Raw genomic sequence first — 19,247 nt, forward strand, 5'->3', positions numbered from 1 at the left:
CAGGTCTCTAATGCCAAAATGTGCAACCCTGGAAATAGAAACAGTTGTATGCAGCTTAACTGAGTGGTAATGCAGCTCTTGCATCCACAGGAAGCTGGGCTGTTAGACATCCAGATCTACTAAAGAAAAGGCTAGTCCTCAGCCTTGTGTAGAACAACTTAAAAAGTTAGCACTTGAGGTCAAAAGAGTAAGAACTGAAACCAGAAATATCCAGACAATCCCACTTCCCTTTATAGTGCTTGGAATTTAGGAAATCAAGTGGATTTCAAGCTAACTTCATGACTTATTGCAGTTTATTTCCTGATGCTTGAATGCCTGTGACTACCCAAACATGGAAGATGACAGGTAGTGATATTTTTTGTTCACTGTGAGGCAAAAGGGGCAAACTTCAGTGGCTTTTCTATTGAGCTCCATGTATCCAAACAACAAATACACAGAAACACTGGTATTTAAATTTGAAATCCTGTTGGGGAAGCAGCTCTCCCCAGGGTACTGATCTGTACACCAACAATTTCTTCACATTTTATATTCTCTTCCCTTTTTTCCCCCATTTATTCTTTAAGAAATACAATCCTCAGAATGACTGGGAATTTCTTTGAAAAGTTGTTAATACCAAATGCAAATACATGTGTAAAAACTCAGGACTGAATCATCGATATTTCCTTTGTGAGCCTTGGGTCCCCTATCCAATAGGTGTCAGGGACAGACTTTCTGGAATTCATAGAATCATCGAATCAACCAGGTTAGAAAAGACCTTTAAGATCATCAAGTCCAACCATTACCTAGTACAGCTAAAGGCCACCACTAAACCATGTCACTATGGGCCTCGTCTACATGGTATGTGAACACTTCCAGGGATGATGACTCCAGCCCTGCCCTGGGCAGCCTGTTCCAATGCCTGAGCACTCTCTGGGGAAGGAATTGTTCCTCAGCTCCATCTAAACCTCCCCTGGCGCAGCTTGAGGCCATTTCCTCTTGTCCTGTCACTTGTTCCTTGGGAGCAGAGACCATCCGCCTCCTGGCTCCATCCTCCTGTCAGGCAGTTGCAGAGAGGAATAAACTCCCCCCTAAGCCTTCCCTTCTACAGACTCTTAAGACCCGGAGTTCCCTCAGCCACTCCTCATCACACCTGTGCTCCAGGCCCTTCACCAGCTCCACTGCCCTCTCTGGATCCACTCCAACAAGTTTGCTTCTGGGTGATCCCTGCAGCACCTTTGTTTTTTGAGTTGAAGTGGAAGAAGTGCCATTGTTTAGTACCTAGTTGCAGGGAGAAACCTGTCTAGCTCCAAATGGGAGCTGCTGCTTTTAACAGGCACACTGAAATGGAGGGGATATGAAATGCCAAGACTTGTCTGTTTGGGGTAAATAATGTGCCTTCCAGCTTTGATAGCTGTAAGGAGGCAACATGTTTGTGTGGAATGTGTGTCACTCTGTAGTGAAAATGTGGAATTGTTCTCACACTGAGATTTGGAGTAAAGAAGTGTAATAAGGTTGAAATTCCCCACTGGCACAATTCTGAGCATTCTGGGATCTACCAGTTCAGGTCCAGGAGCAGAATTTGCCCTGTGAGGTAGGGGAGGTGCCCTGGGTGTTCTGGCACAGTACAGTGTACTTCAGCATCAGGAGCATGCAGGAAGACCCACCATAGTTACTGAGTTCAGATGAGTGGAACAGCCCATGTTGGATCTTGGGGTATCGTGGCCATGCGCTTGTGGAAGCTGTGAGCACAGACTAGCTCGTGCGAGGACCACGCTGTATCCCCTTGATGTGCCTGTGTGAATAACAAGCAGGGCTTCTAAGAAGAGGTGTTCTCTTTCTTCCCCTTAGCAGAAATTCTCCCAGGTTGTGCTAATACAGTTCTTTGGTTTTGTTTATCTGGGTGGCTTTGAAAAAGAGTCTTTTAAGCAAGGTGGTTTTATTTATTGCTACTCTTTGGGTTGTTCCTGTAGATCCCCTTTGAGACAGGCAGATCTGTGATGCTCTACAGCATAGATGCTCAGTGGGGAAAAAGGAGAGTCACTCTCGGGAGCAATCCTTGTGTAACCTCTGTGACACATGGACCAAAGCCAGCAAAAACTTGGGCTTAGGGAAGGGAGCAGGGGACAAAGGTAACAAAATAACTGCACTTTAGTAAGATGACAAAGTTGAGAGACCACAATTAATGGATGAAATGGGAATGCTTCTTCCTCATGTGCTATGGTTCCTACTTCTCTATTTCTCTTGCCACCTTCCTCCCCAGTTCTTATAGCAGCTGAGACTTGGTCAGAGAAGACATCCTCAATGGAACACTGCCTTTCATTGCTGTTTTGTCTCTTTTCTGTGTCCTGTTATCCTGTTCTAATATAGTATTAACACACAAGATGCTGATTCTGGTATGACTTGATGGAGGCTGCCCTGTCTGTTTTACCAGTAAACTATCACTGATGAGCAAGGGACTAAAGTGATTGCATTGATCAAGTTGTACTAACACTGCCAGTTGATAGCATAAATCGGCAGGTTTTACTTGACTGGTTATCAGATTCACATGTTTCATAGAACTGTAGAATGGTTTGGGTTGGAAGAGACCTTAAAGATCGTTTAGTTCCAACCCCCTGCTATGGACTTCCTATAATAGGGAAATAGAGTTTCCTATTATAAACTTTCATACGTAGATTGCTGAGCAGCACATGAAATAACTTATTTTAGTCAACTGTCTTGGACCTCATAGAGTGTAAGTCCATCAAGAACAGACTGAAAGCCCTTGATTTAAAACAAAAGCGCCTTCAGAGTAAGGTCTCTAACCCTCACAGAGTGGATTAATTAATGGGAATGTTTTTTAATAAAGGCGTTATTTTACAGGAAGGGAAGTATATTTTCCCAGTAATTTAATTATCAAGATGTTTTTAGAGAAAATGAGCCCTTGCCACTACTAATGAGTAGGGCAGCTGAGATTCTCTATACCTATGACCTAAATTAATATCCAGCTTTTCAAAGGCTTATGGCAGTAACAGTGTGCAAAGCCTTTCTGTAACTTGTAGAAAGATTGGAGTAAGTTGTTTGGGCCTCACAGACTGTGGAGAAGCTGTAAATATGCTGGTGGTGACCAAACCCCATAATTATTTGTAATAAGAGGAACTGCTCTGCTTCTGAAATCGTTGCTGTCAAAAACCCCATATGGTATGGATGCCACATGCTTCTAAGGCTTTCTATCAAACTTTTGGATGGTTGATGTCTATAAAACATCTGTTAAAATAGAGAGGCTTTCTGGTGATGATATCCTGAAGACAATCCAGCACAGCACCAGCCGTAAGATTGCAGGTAACTCACAATCTTTAGCTCTTCCCCTTCTTCTTACCTGCTTGCCTTTTTGTGTTTTACCGTGGAAGCCAGCATCATGCACATATTGGCAGTGAAATCATTTTATACTCTTTTCATGTTTTCATGTTTTGATTAGTATGGCTTAAACCCATGATTCTGGGGTCTCTTCTTTTTTGTTACCATTGCTGTTCAGTTGAATGGGTCAGTCTGTCCAGAGGACGTACAATACTCTTCCTGTTTCATAAAATCTTCAACCTTACAGCTCCTTTCCAGTTTGTAGTAACTTCATGTATTTCTGCCTTCTGTCGTCTTCTGCTTGCAGTTCCAAAATGGTTTCCAAGAAGATCAGATGAATGCTGCTGCTCTTTATTGTCTGTCCAACTCTCCTAACACTGTCTATTGTCTGAAGCACATAGAAATTTCATCTAGAGGAAAGTGCCAGAATGCATATTGTCAGAGACATTGTTCCAGTACTCAGAAATAGACTGTAATATGCCATTCAAGACTGCTATAGCATAAAGCATGGGGCAGAGATAAAGAGATCCTCATCTAAGATGCTTGGAGGAAAAGAAAGAAAGAAACAAACTTAGGGGGGGAAAAAAAAGAAGTGGCAGATCCTGAGGCAGCTTGAAAAATATTTAAGATGGAGACAGATTTTATCAGTGTGGTAAAATAAGTGCTGAAATGAATCTGTGAAGAAGCAAATAATTTATTGTAACACTTATTAGGCTTTTAATGAATACTGAGTAAAAATACTTGGTGTTTCTTTCAAATAGTCTAAAAAGATTCAACGATGTGGATGCAGAAAGTCCACAGAGCTAGGCAATGTTTCCAACAGAGTGCCAGTTAGATTAATTATGAGGTTGTTAATGATGTTTTGCAACTTACATACTTCTGCAGTTCCTGTGATCAGATATGTTAATCATTTATAACACATGGATGCAATTTACAGTTTATTGCTATGTTTGATTGTCAGTCTTTAATTCTACCTCACATTAAAGCCATCTCAAGCAACTGGCAACACTGAAGTTTTCCCTGATAGGAGGAACAGTTTATGCAGGCATTAGATGTTTCTGCATCGAAGACTGGAGTTTCTCAAATACATACAGTGTTATTGGTGCAGATCCTTGGATCTTAAGAACCCTGGGTTTGGGGTGTGTTTGCAGCTGAAATTCTGTACTGCATATGCATGGTTTGAATGTTTCTTGTATATTTTCAGGATATTTCCTATTTGCTGCACAAAACTTCTGTACTGTAAGCCCTGTTAAAAATGTGTCAGTGAAGATACCTAATTCAATCCATTTACTCAAAGGACTTCACATTCAGCAAAGCACAGGTCTTCTAATGCTGTTTCTTTCTGTTTATTGTTCAAATAAGATTTTATTATTTTCTATTTATTACTGAACAAATAAATGACAGCAATTTAGTTACTATTGAATTTATTTATTGAATTTATTTCTCTCTAGGATTCCTGTCATAATGCCTGCTTAAGCATGTCCTGCCATTTCATACCTGACGGGAAGGTAAAGCTTAATGCAGAGTGAAACTGGCAAAGCTCCTCTGTAAAAGATCTTTCCTCGACAGTGAGCATGCTGTGTGTTTCCAGACACTTCACACTTCATAGCCATTGAGAAATGCAGCTTTTTGGCAGTAGAATGGGTAAAAGGTCCATAAATGTGGAACATGAGTGTGTCTGAATGCTGCTGGGCTCCTTACCTCGTTACATTACTTCACACTGGGTGTACTGCATATGGCCATGACCACATAGCAGGGCTGCAGGGCGCATGGAGCAGATCAGACGCTGTCCACTTTGGGTAGGGAGCATTGCTGTGCTGGCGAAGGAAGTAGAGAGTGGGGACCTTCCTTTTACTCAGCCCCTTTGTGGCTCATTTCCCCACCAGCACCCCGTGTGCTCATGTAGTGAGGCTGAGTGGTGCTGAATCCACAGTACAGCTGAACTCCCCTCTCTGTAAGCCGAGAGACCCCTGTGCCTGACACAGAGGCATGTCCTTTCATTTCCAGGTGATTTTTGCCTGGGAAAACAGGATGAAGCTATGATAAGGATGATGAGGGGAGACCTTGTAACAGTCTTCCAATACCTAAAGGGGGCCTACAAGAAATCTATAGAGGGACTTTTTACAAGGGCATGTAGTGACAGGACAAGGGGGAACAGCTTTAAACTGACAGAGGGGAGACAAGGAAACTGAATGGAGACCTGGCATGACATAAGGGCTGAGCTTAACTCCTCAGCCTGGTGGAGGCTGATGTACAGGCAGGCCGGTGGATGGATACAGATACGGGATGTGCCTTACCAATGAAAGGGTATTTTGTTCTCCAGGACTTTTCCTGAAGGATTTTCTTTGCCAGCAGCAGAGATCAGCTCAGAGTTAAGCAAAGTTGAGGGGTAAATAATGCAGCAATGTTTGAGGCACAGCTGGAGCTGCAAAACATTTGTGTGCTTAACTTCAGATCTCTGAAGCACTCGAACCCTGCTTAGGAAAAGAATTCTCTCTTTCAAAACTGCCCATGGAGAGGTAGTCATTGCTCATTTTTGCTACCGAAGTACCCCTGCATTTTGCATTAGGAGGGCATTTACAAGGACTAAGAGGCAAGACATACAGGAGAAAATTGACACCCAAGAAAAGAATAACTATTGCGTTTTGCAGCTTGCAGAGGAACAAGTGTTAGATAAATGCTTATGACAAACAGACCCTGTTTGATCTCCCTAAGAAGATTTGACAAGTCAGACACACAGGAGCCATAAATTACCTGTAATGGCAAAAATTACATCAGTTATAACCTTTTAAGCAGTTGTGCCTCATACAGCATCAATTCAGAGATAGTAATCTAAGGAGAACCATTCTCTCTATACACATTTGCGTTGTAATATACAGCTACAAGAGGAAGCTGCATATGATTTTCATAAGACGTGATAAAAATCTAATGGTTCTAGGCTGCATACCGAAAACCTGTGCAGATAAGTGGCTCAGGCTCTGATAAACATACTGGGCCGGGAAAGCCATTTTTTACTTTAAGGAAGAAACAGGAGTATGATTGAGATGTCATGGTGGGGGGGGTACTGCATGGGGAAGATTCCCATAATCAGTCATCAGCCCATTTCAAAGACAAGCAGGGAACGGGGCTGCCACACGTTGCACCAGGCTGGGCCCTTTGCACCCTTGACGCCTCCTGTGCCTTCTTGAGAGGATTCCCCTGGGGGAGTTGCTTTTGCTGGCTTGCAGGTTGCTCACAAAGGTGGGGCAGGGGACACGGCAGTGAGCACCTGAGGAGCTGGTGCGGCACAGAGCTGCCTATGACATCCACGACAGGGGGGCTTGACGGTGCAGGTCCTACAGCAGAGAGCTCTGCCAGAGGGTTGTTTCTTCTTGTGTCCTAATGGCAGAACTGGGGTTCTCCCGGCACCCAGGCAGAACACACGGGAAAGATGATTTCCAACCTCTGCACGGCCTTGCTTGTGCTCAAGTGGCTGCTCTTGGGGCTGGAGGAAAGACTTCCAGGCCTGGCTTTGGTTTCAATTCATAGAATCCCAGACCAGTTTGTGTTGGAAGGGACCTTAAAGCTCATCCAGTTCCAACCGCTGCCATGGGCAGGGACACCTTCCACCAGACCAGGTTGCTCCAAGCCCCTGTGTCCAACCTGGCCTTGAACACTGCCAGGGATGGGGCAGCCACAGCTTCTCTGGGCACCCTGTGCCAGCGCCTCAGCACCCCCACAGGGAAGGATTTCTTCCTATTCTAAAATCCTCGCAAGGCTGCTTTTCCAGAAACTTCCCCGATGGGTTAAATCGTACAAGGGAAACCTGACACACATTGGGTTGTTTCCCCCCCCCCAAAATAATTTGTTTCTATGGTAAGGAAAGCTCTGTTTGTACTGCCTTTTTGGGTAGGAAAGGAGGGAAATACACACTGATTCCAAGCGCCGCAATTGCTGTCCCTGCGCTGCGTTCTGTCAGCGGGCTAACCACATCTAACACAGGCCAGCCTGCGTGCCGCGGGTGCCTGCAGCAGGACCCCCCTGCTCCCCAGGCTTCGTGCTGGCGCCGGGCATACAACATCTCCACACAGGTGCTGGCTGCGAGGCTGCCCTTCAGCCTGGCCCTGCCCTGAGCCCGGGTGCTGCGGGCCGATCTCTCTGAGGGGGGCGAGTCTGGTCCGGCCCCATCGGCCCCACGGCGGGCACAGCCCAGCCCCTCAGCCGCGGGGGAGCGCCTCGAGCACTGCGGCCTCGGCTGAGGAGGGGCGGGCGCTGCCCGCGGGGAGCGCTGAGGGGCCAAGGGTGAGGAGCGGCCCCGCCAGCCCCGAGGGCAGAGCGGCAGGAGGGGCTCGCCCCGACCCCTGCAGCGGTTCCACGGAGATTCCCCTCCGGAGGGAGTGGGTGGAGAGCTCCTGAGGGAGTAGCGGGAGAGGGCAGGAGCCGCGGGGAGCACCACAGCCTGGCGTCTATCTGAGCCCCTCGGGGTTGGGATAGAGGAGTCGCGACTGAAGGTGAGCTTGAGAAAATGGCGAAGCCCCCTTCCCCGGGGTGAGAAGGGGAGAGATGGTGTTTTAATTATTGTCTCATCACAAATGTGTTTTAATTGGCAACAAATTACATTGATTTTCCCCAAGTCAAGTCTCCTTTTGCCCATAGGGATCCCCAAGCTTTCCTATCTTATTTTCTCCCTGTCCTGTGAGGAGGGAGAGTTGAGGTAGCGGTTGGGCGGGTGCTTGACAACCAACTGTGCTCACCAACCACATTCCCAGCAGGCGAATGAAGCCACGGCCGCACTGTGTCCCACGCAGCTGGTTGATAGGCCTGGTGTGTCATGGTTGGGGTAGGGATGTGCTGCTGGAGCTGCTGCATGGGACGAGCCAGGTTTACCCTCAGGAAGGGGTACTGCAGCACTTTCCATCTGGGGTGTCACTTTGTGGTCAGGGTTGAGGTGTTTCTGGGCTCCCGGTGAACAAACAGCTGCCTGGTCTGTAATGTAGGTGAATAAACAGGAATTTCTCTCTGCAGTGCGTTTCACCCATTGCCTTTCACCAGGGCACTTCACATAGTAGTGCTCTCTCTGTCTTTCTGCCTGAAATGCTTAAATGATAACATGTGAGTCAAATATCTGGTAAATAAACCCTCACTTAGGAGGGTACACCTTGAGTTTGTAATGTATGGCCCATGCTAAAAGGGGAGGGGGGGAAAAATAAGGCAGGAATCAGAAGTGCAGGTTGTTTCATATGCTGCATTAGACTGTTGGAAAACTTACTTAAATTTTACCTGGGTTTTAGGCTGTGGTCAGTCAAGGCCGGGTTGGACATGGCTCAGAGCAACCTGTTCTAGTGGAAGGTGTCCATGCCCGTGGTAGGGGGTTGGAACTGGATGAGCTTTAAGGTCCTTTCCAACCCAAACCATTCTATGATCAGAAGTGTGGTTATGTATTTAATCTGGTCAGCACTGCACATAGAAACCTCAGTCACATTTACCTGTACCTTAGCCAGATGTTGATCAGGAGGGCAGGATAAATGAGTTACTTCATTGTAGTTGAGAAAGGAGGTGGCCTGTACAGGGCACGTTGATTTCTCTCTGTCACTCATGAAATGTATGAAAAGAGCTTGTACTGAATACTGTGAATTTGATTTTCTCCTATATATAAAGGTGTAAAGGAGTATGACGCAGGGCCAATAGCTTACTCAAAACTTGAAGCATTTATACTATTCCCAGGTGCCATTAGATGACCGCTTTAAAACAAAAAAGGGCTTCAGATACCCTGTGCAGAAAAAAAGGGGTTATCTCTAAAACCATAGGGATGTGCCATTGACCACGTGCTAATTCTTGATACACTATTGGAGCTTTTCTTTTAATCTCTCAGTACTGAGAGGGTGGTAGCTGCCCTTATACCTCAGGCATATTACAAATATACATATATACCTCACCTATATTACGTATGTACATATACCTCACATACTATTATACCTGAGGTGTGGGGCAAGAGAAGTGGATGTATTGCTACCCTGATCCCTTGATAGTCTGTTCCTCTTCTGGTATAAAGGAAATCAAGAAGAAATGAATTTTAGGTCACTTTCTCTGGATACATACAGCTGAACAGCATGAAGGTGATGAGACTAAGCTTTCTGGGAAGGTTCAAACATAGCTTCTGATTTGAAGCCCAATGTGTTACATCTTTCTTTAGCATTTTATTTGGCTGTGATCAGGCTATAAAACAGATGTGACCAACTTTCTTCAATGGGCAACAAAATGCATAAGGATCTCTTACTTTTGGTTAGCTTTCTGAAAGAAATGTGTCATATCCAAAGCACACATCAGCCTGTCCCTTCATAAGAGATTAGGGCTTCTGTGCAGCTTCTTCTAGACCTGAAGAGCTGCAGAAGTCTCAGGAGCTCTGATAAATTTAATGTAAAAAGCCTGGAGAAGAGGGGAGAGCTCCCATATGAGAGCGAATGCTGAAGGAAGGGTGGGAACTCAGCTGTTCCATGTTGTGGTTGGTAACTACCCCCCTGCAGGTGTCCTGCATGGCTAACTGGAATGCAGTGAGGTGCAGGTTAGTTAGAGTGTATCCTCCTTCTTGGCAACACTGGTGCTGTGGGGCAGGTGAGTTGAGTTTGGGGGGAGGCACAAGTCCATAGGAAGCAAAGTTTTGCTTCTGTTTCTGTGAAAGAACTTAAATTCCTAGCAGTGACTCAGAAAATGCCTATTTATTTATTTCTTTTTAGCAGCATGCATTTCACTGCAGTTTGTGGATGGCAGGGGTCAGAGCTCTGTGATGTTCTGTGTATCTGCCCTTAATTCTTTCCTTTTGAACTCACCATGGCTTGCAGTAGAAGCCTCTGTATTTGCAGATATAAATCGATGCAACAGTTCATCTTCAGTGTAAATATCACTTATTTTATTAGCAATAAGAAAGACATCAAATATTTTTGCAGGGATTTTCTTTCTTTCTTTTTTTTTTTTTTTATCAGAAAACTGAACTCTTGCTACCCCAGAAATTTGAGCCTAGGGAGTTCAGTGGTTAGTATATGACTACTCTAGGGGAACAAAAGGTACCTTTCCAATTAAAGTTAATAGAGGGATAACTTCAGACACACAAAAGGGAAAAAAAGACACCTATAAGTCATGGTGAGTTCAAAAGGAAAGAATTAAGGTAGGCACACAAAGCATCATGGGAAGTGCTATTCAAGCTGCCATGTCAAAAAGGCTGATTAACAGCAGTTCCAAGTCTACCTGATCACCAGGGAGTCTTACTGATAAAAATTATTTCCCCTCCAGAGAGAAGAATCTCCCTGAACTGAACAAATGTGTCACTTTTGAATAAGGATTCATGAAAAGGCAAAAAAAGAAGAAAAAAGAATAAAGGTAGGCATTCACCCAAAGATCTGAAATTTGTAACTTGTGACTGTTGATCAGTCTTTAAGTTCTGAATGAAACTGCAAGTCATACGTCAGCGAGCGGGATTCAGATCATTAGCTTTGCATTGCTTTTTTGTTTTAAAGAGCCTGTTTGCAGATAAAATTCACTGGTGTTGGTTGTAATTGCAATCAGGGAAATGGAATGGCTTGGTTTGGTGTGTTCCTTAGACCTTCCAGGCTGTAAGGCTTTTCAGCAGAGTCCTTTAAAGATTTTGATTAAATTCTGGAGCTATTGGGTAGAATCTGGCGGTCTGTGTTGTGTATGAAAGTCAGGCTAGATGAGTGCAGTGGTGAAGTCTAGACATCAAATCAGATTATTTCAGGTCACTGATTAATTTTGATTATATTTTCTCCCTCTACCTTATTTCCGTGGGTTGTTTTTTACAGTTTGAACTTTGCAAGAGAAAAGAGACTTGAAAGAAAATGCTACTGGAATGTCTTTTTGTGAGCATAATGTTATACAAATGTCAGCATTTATTTTATTTCATCTTAATCTGATACTTGACCTTTTATAATTCTTGTGTATATTTACATGATATTTTGGTGGAATTTCTCATTGAATTGCTGTTTTATGTTTGAATATCTCAGTCTTCTTTGTACCCATGGTTTGTTCCTCCATTTGTGGTGATGTGGAACTGGTCAGAGAATGGGATTGTCACAGATGGAGGGCAGATCAGTATGAAAATGTGGGCACTTGAGATGTTTTACAGGCAGTGTTTGGAATAATTACAGTGGACTGTGTGTTTGAGATGCTTTTTCTGCAGTAGATGTGTTTTAGGTGTGTCCAATGCTTTGATATTAACTGATAAAATTGAGGGAAAGTGTTGCAGCGGATGTAGTAGGCTTTGTTGGACTGAAGCAAGCAGTTTGAGATAAAGCGGGGGTGTAAAACAGGAGCAGTGGGTTCTTTGGCTGCAGCTGGACAGCAGAAGATGAGCAAGTCCAGGCTGTGCTGTCTGGGCAAAAATGGGATGACTTTCTGAATTTCAGCCAAGTTACGAGGAGTGTCATTCAGTACTGGAAAGGAATTCATGCTGTTTACCTGCAAAATGGAGGTAAAAGGGGTTTTCAGGTAGCAAACTGCTAAGTGAGCAATGTTCTGTCTTGTAAGGGGAAGTGGAGGTTTTGCCTAGACTATTATATGTTCTAGGTAAAATACTGCCTTCTAAGAAACCATTGGGAGTTTACCCTGGTTTGTTTTTTGGCTCAGCATTTTCAAAACCAGCAGGTAGTTAGTTTCATGTATGTGATGCTTTATGAAACATGAATTCTAAAACCTTCATGTTCTTCTCTTTTTCTAGATAAATTGTTACTTACGTTCTTGTAGTTCTTTTTACTTGCAGTTTTTAATGCTATATGCTGCTATTATTAGAATGTAAATGTTAGAATGGGCTCTTGTTAGGTTGTTTCCTGACTCTGCTGTACTTAACACCTTGGGGAGCTGTGGAGTATGAACTTTTTCATTCATTTTTTCAGCATCTCATTGTTTATTTGCAATGACATTTAAAAAATGCAGAAAACTGTGCAAAGAGCAGTCCAAATGTACTATGAATTTCTCCTAAAAAGTGTTTACCTCTATAGAAATATTGGGTTAATTATAAAATTAAATTAAATAGCATTTACATGTATACATTATATTACATTACACATTATATTTTATGGAATATTATATTCCTATGGAATATAGGAAAAATGCTATGTAGAATTCAAATATATAAGTCAGTATCTTAAAACAAATATTGCACGTGATTATCTGAAACATATATTTGTTTCATCTGTGTGTGTGCTTGATATTGTCCCATCCGGATGAGTTTAACGTTTAGTAACAGAAAAGGAAGGTTATTGTCATGTCTTTATTTGACTGTAGAGGACTACAACCTGGAAAGCACTTCATATGCATGAAATGTTAAGTTCATAATCACTAGGCAAGTTACCCAAAAGGGAGAAAGCAGCCATGTTTTTTCTCTTCTATTTTCTTAGTATTAATACTTATTTGACTGGGAATGGGTTATTCTTTGGGGAGACGAGAGCCATCTCTTTGCAGTCAGTGTGAGTACATCACCATAGCAAGCTCTACCACAGTAAAAGCTTGGAAGCAGCTCTGAGCTCTCCGGTGTTCAGGTGTAAGATTGAGGCCCCACAGCAAAGAGACTCCTGGGTTGTTTGCCTGCAGTTTATTTGAGAAACCGCTGTAGGCTTCTGATGCTGTTAGCTTTCACGAGGAAGTCTCTCTTGTCATTGTTCTAGGAAGCAGTTTTAAAACATGAGTATGTTTTGGGAATCCTGCTTAAAAGAAAATAACGAGCATATTTAGTAGATCAGAGCTTTTTTAGTAGGTGAGCAGACAGCGTGTTTCAAATGTAATTGATTAGTGGTCAATTTAACAGTGGTTAATTTCAGCACACTGTAATGTGTTTGACATCCTTTTCATAAGGCACTGTATGGCGGGAATATGGTTCCCAGCAATGGTTTCTACCAAGTAAAGAAGTTCCTTGTTACAACAGGAAGAAGTCAGGAGAAGGTAGGTTAGCTGTGAAGAAAAAAAATATTTTGCTTTTGGTGATGGTGAGAAGAAATTGTATTATTATTTACTTTAGCATGTCATTGGTTTCCTGTCCTCTCCCTCCCCCTGAAAGTTTCTGTTCCCAAAAGTTCTTCAACTCAAGAGTTTTTCTTCCTGCAAATCCAGATTTTCTTCAGTTTCTTTCTTAACAGATTTAGTGTTTGTCTTTTTCTCTTGGACCTTAACATTAAAGATACTGTTTAACCTATGTGTTGCTTTGGCAACATGCCGCCTTCTTGGTGAGAATATCCCTGCTCCTTGGACCTACTTGGATTCAGTTGTCATCTGCCAACATATTTCATTACGAATGTGTGTTCATTAATCATGTTCTGCGCAGTTCACACGGGGAACTGCTTCTGCCTAAACTGTTTAATCGGTGACACGAAGCTGGGACTCATCAGCAATATAAAAGGAGTTTGGGATAGTGCATGGAAAGAGCTGGATGATGTTGAGGACAACAAATGGTTTTGAATAATAGCGTTCAAGAAAGATGACTTGAAAGTGAAGTTTGCACAGACAAGGCTATAGGGATGATCCGGGGATGGAGAATTTGTTTTACCGATGGAGGCTAGAAAAGGTTCCTTGTTTAGCTTAGCAAGGCAAAACCTGAGAGAGTATACTTTTTTTTTGTCTTTGAAAACATCATGGCAGAAAATAACTTCTTAAGCTGAAGGGCAGTGTTGGCAGAGGAACAGAAGGGTATAAACTGACCAAGAGTACATTTTGGTTGGGGTAAGAAACAAATTCCTAACTGTTAAAGAGGCCGAGCTTGGAACAGTCTGTGGGAGCAGAAAATATAATGGAAGTAAATTTATAGAAGAGATTGTCTGTAACAAGGCTGCTCTAGAGAGCCAGGGATTAGACTTTCTGAGCAGGTGATCATCCTAGGGCTATGGACCTGAGCACCTGCAGAGGTCGGTCTCTCTCTTTAGATCCCATTAGCTCAGGTAACTGAGCTCGAATGAAACTCTGAGCCATAGGTGTTGAAATGTTTCTACTGAAGCAGTTGTGCAAACTAATTCAGTCACTTAAACTGGTTTGGTTAAATAAAGCAGTTTTATGTTATGACACATTTTCATCTCTTTGAGTATCATCCGCTATCTGATAGGAGCTAAATAAAAACTACTGAAAAAAATTACGTTGGGCAACAAACTGTATTAAAAAAAAACCCAACAAAACAAACCCAAAACAAAGCCTATAATGATTTATAGATTTGTCTAAAACAAACTGCTGCATTTATCTATATAAGGCTCTTAACTCCTCTTTGAAATAAAGGATTAATAGCATTGACTTCACTGTTGGACAAATCTCTTGCAAGTGAAAGGAGATTGGGATGCAAGACAATTTCCAGTGACTTCTATCAGAGGACCTAATGAAAGGAGAAAACCATAATAAGAGTTATAAAAATGATCTCCTCCCATGAGCTCTAAAAGGATGAGTTTGGCATTTGATGGGATGCCAATGTGCTTCAAGTGTTGACTGCTGTTCTTCAAAGCCTTATAAAGAAACAAAACTAACAAAAGACACTACAGACAATATTGCAGCAATGAGTGTTTCTTGGATGTCAAACACCCTCCAGGCCACAGCACTTTGATCTTGGGAACAAACCATAAAGAACAAATAGAGTAATGTTTCTTACATGCTAACATTTAACAGTGAGGTTGATGAACTTCTGGAAAACTAGCATAATGGGCATGCCTTTTCCATTTGTTAAATTGTTTTGACAAGGGCATATTTCATTTGAAGAGGCTGTTTTCTATTCCTTCCCTTTTTGGTCTCTGAAGAATTAAGAAGAACCAATATAGAACTTCTCAGTACAAATCAGCTCACCTTCCACGTGAGCCAAATAGGAAAAAAAATAGCACTTAAATGCGCTCTTTTTTTATATATATATATATATTTTTTTTCTTGGGGAGGTGTGGATGGTAAGAGGGCAGAGTGAAATAAGGGAGTGCAGAGACAGTATAACTGGGTATTTGTGAGTTTTGGCTCAGCCTTTTCATTGAAAGCCTCTGTTTCCATTAAACTTGCCAAAGAAAATGTATGAAATACATTAATATGCACTGTGCACATGAGAGATGAGAGCAGTGACTTAGAGACTATCAAAACCCCTCTGGCGCGTTCTCCGTAAGTAGACATGAATGTATTGGCAGCTCACAGTGCTCAGTTAGTATTTCCCATCTGCAAAAGAGGTGCTGCGTTTAAATTTCTGTCTCTGTCCTTTCACATTTCCTTAGGATCTGAAATTGCCAAAGTGGAGGAGATTCTCTCCTGCATTAGGCCAGCTCCCACGACAGTTTTGGTGTTATACTCCTCAAACCCTCCTCTTCCAGGATCCCCTTTTCTCAGTTTGCAGATTGAAGGCTTTGGTCTCTTCAGTGGGCATTTAAATTTCTGGTGTGGTAAAACCAGGCTATATTCACAGATTCTTCTCAGATTCATTGTGTGTCTCCATCTTCCTAGCTTAACATACTTGAGTAAGAGACTCTTGGAGTCTTGACTTGTAGTCATGGGCTCAAATTCTGACTAGATTTAACCCCAGCCTTTCACTGTGAGGAGATGATGATTTATATGACTTCTGGTGGGAAAACTTTAGTATCTCCACAGCTCATCTGTTCTGTCTGAATGGATGCTCTTGACTGCTGGACATAAGCATGGGTTTGTTCCGTCAGTCTCATTCTTTCCCGCTGCTTGCAGTGTAATGTCTGTGTATAAGCAGTGCTGTGAGAGACCCTATCTATCCAGGTAGACCCTATCTGTTGCCTGAAAGACTTCATTCTCTCCTTTTTACCCAGGCAAATTAGTCCACCAGTTTCTGCTCTTCATGGTTTTCCTTTGAAAAATAGGTGATGACCAGAACTATTGCTGAGGCATGATGCTTTTCCAGGGCAGAAACTAACCCCTCACTGGCAGAAATGCTGGGGCATCTTTGCAGTTGATTTCACTTTGATTTCTATTCTATGCCTGCAACATGCTAAAAATGAAACTCGGGATGCGCCTAGTAGATGTTTCTGAGATCTGTCCTGACCATTTGCAGAAGGAGCAGTGTTTGCACTATCCAACTTCAGGCTGTGAACCACTTTGTCTCCTGATCTTTATGTGCGGTTGGACAGAATTACCCTCTGCAGCTGGGTGTCATATATATATCTGAGCTTGCATCTCCTTCAGATCTGTGAGCAGAATTGCTATCCTGAGCAAAATGAGCCATTCTGCAAGGATTTTCTGCTTATACAATCTAAGTTAGCAAGGCTTATTCTTCCCAGTTGGGCATTTATAATTTTCACATTTATAAAACTGAATTACAAGTGGTTGCATGTTTGCACTTGCATGTTTTGTTGGAAATGTTTCAACGCTTCTGCCTTGTTCTGCCTTAGGGGAAGTAGTAACTGGGGTAGGAAAAAGATAGTTCTGCTAGAGGCAAACCTTCTCAAATGACTGTTTTTTCTGTCTTCTGAAACTGCTTTCTGTCTCATGGCAGTTAACAGATGATCTCAGTGGAGCATGACATCTGCACATAAACCTCTTACCTTCAATTGCTCATGCAGAGTCCAGAAAAGACTGGTTAGGAAACAAGTACTAAAAATATCTGTACTTAATTTCCTTTTATGCTTTAACTTGGCCTAGCTTTTGGGCAAGTAAAGAGAAATTATGCACAACATGATGAATTTCCTGCCTTTTTTTTTTTTTTTTAAATCTTGTTGGGATTTTTTTGCCCCCTTTTTTAATGCGATTGACTAAAATAGTTTGTGGAAATCAGTTAAGGTAGGAGGTTTCCCGAGTTACTACAGCTGCTAAAATCCTGCCACATTAGGCCATCAGAACTACTGGAAAGTCAGTTTTGCTTAAAGATTTTTCCAGTGGTTTCTTTCCAGTAGGAAGTCTTTTACAGCTTTTTTAACATTTTCCTATGAGGAAAAATCTGAAGGAAGGCATGGGAAACCTTACTTCAGTCACGTTCATATAGAGTAGGTATAGGCTTACCTGTGAGAAAACTCATGAGTTGAGATAAAGATAGTTTAAAGGCAAAGCAAAAGGTGCACACGCCAGCAAAGCAAAACAAGGGATTGATTCACCCCTTCCTATGGTCAGTAAGTGCTTGGCCATCTCCAGGAGATCAGGGCTTTGTCACATGTAATTGTTACTTGGGAAGACAAAACACCATCACCCCAAACATCCACCTCTTCTTTCCTCTTCCAGCACCTTTTATTGCTAAGCGTGATATCTTACGGTCTGGGATATCCCTTGGGTCAGTCGGCATCAGCCGACCCAGCTGTGTCCCCTCCCAACTCCTTTTGTACCCACAGCCCACTCACTTGGTGGAGTGTGTGAGAAGCTGAAAGGGCCTCAAGTGTGTGTATGTGCTGCTCAGCAATAGCAAAAGCATCTTTGGATTATCAACAATGTGTCCAGCACAAATACAAAACACAGCCCCATATGGCTATTATGAAAAAAACTAACTCTATCCTAGCCAAAACCTGCACAACAGATAATGAGCAGGAAACTAAGATGGCACGTGAAAGATTTCCAGGAAACATCCACAGTTTGACATCTGTTATCCTAATTCTGCATGTACTGGATCACTACTTCTCTCTGGGAAGTTGTGTGCTGGTGCCTTTACCTTCACTTCTCCTGAGTAACAACTTAAAACCAAAGAGAGTAAGTCTTGAGCAGATACTGATCTGTTAAGCTACACTGATTTGCCCCTACATTAATAATCTGTTTGAGTTATTTACTAATGGTAGAATTGATAGTTGTCATAGACTTTGTAATGAAAACTACTTCACACTTAAATATGTCAAAACATTACTATCAGCATACACCTAAGAGTGTGTTGTTGAGCATTTCGGTGAACAAACTGAACCTTTCAGTGCCTTCAGCTCATGCCTCGTTAGACTATATGTGAGGGACATCACTGGGGCAGTGCAAGGCATTTTGTACTGCTGCTGGGCTGCTATTGCTTTGTGAGGCAGCAGGGCAGCCTCAGCCACCTCTTAACAGAAAGCAACATGCCCTACATAAAAATGCTCTTGAAGTGAAACTTATCTTTGGATCAAAATGTTCCTCTTATGAAAATCTCTGTGTAGGTGACTCTGTGGAAGGAAATTCCCATTCTGTAGACAGAATTACCCCCGCAGCTGGGCAGAGGGCTGTTGCTGAGGTTAGCTGGTATCCCTTCATCACTTGCTGGATAGCTGAGCCTGGAGTGCTGTGGCTAGGCTACCATCTACACCCAGTATGAAGGCCAGTCACTGAGCTACATGGCAGCATCTCCCTATGTGCATCCTGCAGTAAGAAACTCACTGTCTTTTGCCTGGGGATTTCTAGGTGGTGATAGCAGTGTGAATCCATTGGCTCTTTCACTTGTTCTGGACTGAGCATTCTCTTGGTGCCCATTTTGTATGTATCTCCTCAGGTGATGGTTCTCCTTATCTGCCCACCACTGCTGTCAGCCTGTTCGCTATGTCTTCTCTGAGAGGCAGGTCAGCAGCCTGCAAGGTGCTTGAAGCTCAGGTACAGATTTGGTGACTCCTTTCCCAGCAAAAGGCTTTTGGTCTCCTTCATGGAGGACCTGCAGGCAGCAGTAGTGGGCTTTGCAGAAGGCTTTAATTAGGAACATTGCTGTATGGGTGGCTGTCATCTTCAAAACACCAGAATTTCTTTTAAATGCAACTTTATCTTTTGATGTTGTGGGCTTGTAACACTTGTGTTGGGGACAATCTTTCTATTATGGTGGTGTTAGTGGGCTATCTTTTATTTTCTTTACCCCATTACTAAAATATTTTGAATGCTAATGTAGGTGGGTGGTTTTTGCTCTGTCTGTATCTGTTTATAAACTGTGTGTGCATTACTCCAGACTGATCTTTCCTCAAGTGAGGCAGGTTAATGATGTGTTAAAGTGACAGTGTGCAAATAGTTCAGTACCATGTTAAATTGTCTTCCTTCTTGGTAGATGTTCTCCATATGAC

The sequence above is a fragment of the Lathamus discolor genome, chromosome 2, assembly GCF_037157495.1.
Source record: "Lathamus discolor isolate bLatDis1 chromosome 2, bLatDis1.hap1, whole genome shotgun sequence".
In the NCBI taxonomy this organism is placed as follows: domain Eukaryota; kingdom Metazoa; phylum Chordata; class Aves; order Psittaciformes; family Psittacidae; genus Lathamus; species Lathamus discolor.